This window comes from Monopterus albus, unplaced genomic scaffold (genome assembly GCF_001952655.1).
Source record: "Monopterus albus unplaced genomic scaffold, M_albus_1.0 scaffold36.1, whole genome shotgun sequence".
NCBI lineage: Eukaryota > Metazoa > Chordata > Actinopteri > Synbranchiformes > Synbranchidae > Monopterus > Monopterus albus.
In genome coordinates, this window is record NW_018127916.1 from 1793294 (window position 1) to 1797839 (window position 4546).

Consider the following 4546-nt stretch of genomic DNA (forward strand, 5'->3'; position numbering starts at 1 on the left):
TTTGAAGGACATCCCAACGCTCTTATTCCTACTTTCAAGAATGAGCAGAATGCCCAGAATAGTCATGAGCAATTATGCAAGACAGCATCCTTTCCAGAAGTCTTTTATGGTTTGACACACCCCTTAGCTGGTGACTGAATGTTTTACATGAAGGTTTGAAGGAAGGGACACCTTGTGTCTCTTGAGCACGTTTCCTTGTATCCTCTCTCCTTGCATCTTCTCCTCACATCTTACATGAGTGGGACTGAGATAAGAAAAATATGTGAGGGAAACATCGATGCAATTAAGGGAATTTACCTATAGACTCTCGCAAGTTATAAACGGTACCAGGAGACTGTCTACATCTACACACAAGCACTCCGCCCCTTACCTCGTCACAGTCTGACAACAGTTAAGATGAATAATGCAATGTGAACGCAAACTGTGATCATGCATAGTAGATGGTGACAAAACAGATATGCCACTCTCAATTTAGCCATCTTATGCCACTTTAAAACTCTGAGACATGTCCAACAGGTGAGTGTCTGAACAACAGGGTGTGTGAGGCAATCTGTGTAATGCCATACACACTTAAGTATTTAAAACCATTTTCGCTTCACAGCCTCTGTGTGTGTCTGTGCCACTTGATGCCAGGCAGAGAGAAGCAGCTGAACCTGCATAGAGAAGTGGCTTTATCCATTAAGGACCTTCTTTAGGGCCTAAATCACTGATACAGTCAAGCAGCAAGGCTTGGTGCTACATCAGAAGTTTACTTTTTAATGAACTCTGCTTGCGCTCTTCTCCTCCTGACAGGTTCTGTGTCTGCGCCAACCACATTGTGTCAAACAAACTCTTTAGACACATTTTTCAGTGTGAAACAAACACGCTGTGGGTCACTGGTAGGCAAAGAGATGATCCAGAACAAAATGAGGGATGTTAAAATATTACAGCAGCAGCAGATGAAGAAAAGGAAATCGGGATGACAGCAACATTCACTGTATTTAATAGATCACTGTGTATTTGCTGAGTAGGAGAGAAAGGGGAGAGCAAGACAACGGTGTGATGAAAAATTAAGGCCAATTACTGCTGAATATATAAACAATGTGCCACCATTTAAGCAGCAGCTCCCTTAAATGTACCATCTAGTCTGTTTGAGTACAAAGTATTTGCTTTAAGACAGTAGGCTATAAGTTGGTACAAGTGGATCTACACTACAGTAGAGGGGGGAAGTGAAATAGGTAGAGGAGGTCAGAGGGTGTGAACAGAGGTACACAAAGTGAGTCAGACAGAGCTCACTGTAGGGGTCCAGCCCAAGTGCTGCCCAGCATCTACCTGCCACCCCCCCAGAGCACTTCACATCCAGCCTCAGCACTAGATTCTGTGTGTGTGTGTGGGGGGGCGACATACCTAAAACACACACAAAAAAGAACATGTCTTCTAACAAATGGCAGTGATTTAACGCACCAGGACAGCAGTGGAGACGTAAGCAGCTCCGCCCTCGCTGCCCCCCTGCCGAGGAGCGCTGCAGCTCAGCAGAAGGGCCGCCAGGGGAAAGTAGGTCAGGCTGACCTCGGCACTCAGAGTTTCAAACGTTCAGAGTGAGCTAAAGGGACAGGCCATGTCAGAGCCCTGTGCTTCACAGCTGGAGAGAACAATGCACCCTGTGCATACTCGGCATGCTGGGAGAGACGCATGTACCCACACATACCAGTTATGGCATAGGGATGAACACCAGCAACCAAGAGAGAGGAAGAGTTACTGTGGTTCAATGTGAAAAAATATCAATGTCCCCAACAGGATCCTGGCCTTCCCACATTCACACCATCATCCTGCAACTTTATCGATCAAGACAGTTTTAGAAAAATAAAAATAAAGGGGCTCTAACCAACCAACACTTTACTCACTCTTTTAACTCACACAATTAATGAAAAGAAACAGAAGTCCAGCTGTGAGTTTACTTAACGCATTCCTGAAACCAAGCAAGTGTCTGCAATAACCTAGAGGTGCTCTGAAAGCGTTAAGATTAAGCTCCAAACAAAGGGGAATTTAAATGCTACTGGATTTGCTGCCTTTGTGATCAGTGTTCTCCCTAACACTGCAATGTGTGGGGAAAATGGGTGGTGGTGAACAGTGTCAGGAACCAGTGCTTAAACATCGCAGAGACCTCCACAATAGCAACTACTCATGAAGGCAAAAACTACAAGGGGAAAAAAATTCCTGAGCCCAATTTCCATTTCCATTAAAGAGCAGGTCTGGGCAAAAAGCTAGAGGATGCCCAGCTTCAAGCTCATGGTAACTCAACATTAGTTTGGGTGACATTGTGTACCCATTCTCAGTACCCCTCTCCTTTTAGGTTTATCTGATTTTGCATGAAATTAACATCTTTTCAAATTCTGATTCTGATTCTGAATTAACAATGAAACAGATGACAGAATGTATCAGGGGCCTTTTAGAGTGGAAATAAAATGTAGAATATTATAATGCCTGTGTTGCCACATCAAATATCTTGTATGGAGTATTTCTACAAAAGAGAGAATCACAGATCAAATGATCCAAAACAAACATTCTTGCAAGTACCATCACTTGAGGAAAGGACCTCAACCTCTAACTGACCGGACAGCAAGTCTGAACTGTGGAAGGATATAAATGACTTGAGCCACTGCTGAGATAGATACTTCAAAACTGTGTTTAAAAAAAAACTATAGAAATAAGATCTCCTGAATAAACAAGTGTAGAGAGGAAAGAAATGAAGTAGTCACCGAGTGGGTAAGTGAATGAAACGAGACAAATGGAAAGGAAAGGCAGAGCTCAGGGCTGCGTACACTCAGTAAATTATTAGCTACCACTAGCTAAAATTCATTTGGTGTAATACAAAGGTCCTGCAATATAACATGTTGGAACAGAACTAACTCTTAAGGGTGGCCAATGTCACAGATGACAGCAATGATACAGCACAATTTAACAACGTCATACAAGGGAGGAGGTCTGTCTAACATCAGAAAGCACTTCCTGCTTCCTTGCTATGAGCTTGCAGCATTTCTGATGGCCCCACTCATAGTGCTATAATATAGATTTGTCTTGATTTGACTTTTTAGCAATAAAAACAAAAGGTCTGGCTGCATAAGTGACTTAGAGGAGCCTCAATGTATTCATTTTATTCAATAAAGAATTAGCAAAGAATAACACTTTCACATAAAAACAAATTTATATAACTTGATCAACATTAATAATTGATCAGCAAATATTTTAATAATAACTGGTTAATTTTTTCAGTTACTTTTCAACCAACAAAATGCCAAACATCCCTTGGTTCCAGCTTCTCAAGCATGATTTGTTCTTTTCTTTGGTCATATGTTAGTAAACTGAATATCTTTGAATTCAAAACCGCTGCTTGGTGAGAAGTGAGTGCGGCAAGCAAAGCCACAATAAAGGCAGAGGGAAGTGAACCAGCAGAAATACAGTAACACACACAGAGATAGATTACTGTATTTTTAGGCCTTTGTTATTTCATATGGACCCTGTGACATGCCCACCAACATAACATACTCCTCAGCCTCGGGGATCTGCACCAAGGCCACGGAATGTAGCACCTTCGCTGTCTATTTGTAGTGGGTGTGGGAAGGCATGTGGGATGCCATAGCATTTGCTCAGAGAGGCACTGCTTAAGAAAAAAAAACTGTTTGGACACACATACACAGGTAGAGAAAGGTAGGTTTGTCTAGGTGCTATCATCAGATGATTTAATCCTGTTAGCTGTGAGGAGTGCTGTGACCCTAAGGCCATCAGAACCAGGCTCTTATGACTGACTGGGTGATAACCTGCTGTGTGATGAAAGGAGGAGGGTCAGGGTGCTCTATGCTTCAATTTCGACATTTTTAACACCACTGTCACCTTCCGTTTTACCACACATGATCACAACAAGCACACATTACACATTAGTTTAAAAAGCTTCAAGAGTGATTGTACACTATGTTCTGCTGGGCTTCAATGACAAAAATAATTACATTAAGCACCTATTAAAGGCACATTTAATTCTATTAGCTCTACTTAAGCCTTATCGACTACAGCGACCCCTCCCCCACCAAACGATCAGACTCAAGAAGTCTGCCAAAACACGCCGCCTAACACACCACAAAATTCTCCTGCATCTAGCACAGCTACTGAAACCCAAAGCCCAATGAAGTCAACTATAATGATTTTCAACTTTTCTTTTTTTTTTAACCATCTTCAAAGGCATTTGATCTGCCTCCCTTGGCATCCAGTAGTAATGTGTTGGCATGCTAGACTTTAAACCCCTTAGTCTCTGATCTTTACTCACTTGTATGTAGTTTTAATAAAACATGAACAGTTAGCTTGCCTGCTGCAGAAGAACACACACTCAGGCCAAACAGTCATAAATATAATAACGCGTTACTGTGTTCGTGTCTATGTCCATAATCTAAAGACAAAAGAAAAAAGGCAAACCAGAAACTCACAATGATCGCTAACTGTTGCTATCTAGACCCAGGTCGTCTGGTGTAGCATATTGAGGTATTATAGTAATTAAAACTCAACAACTACTTCTGCA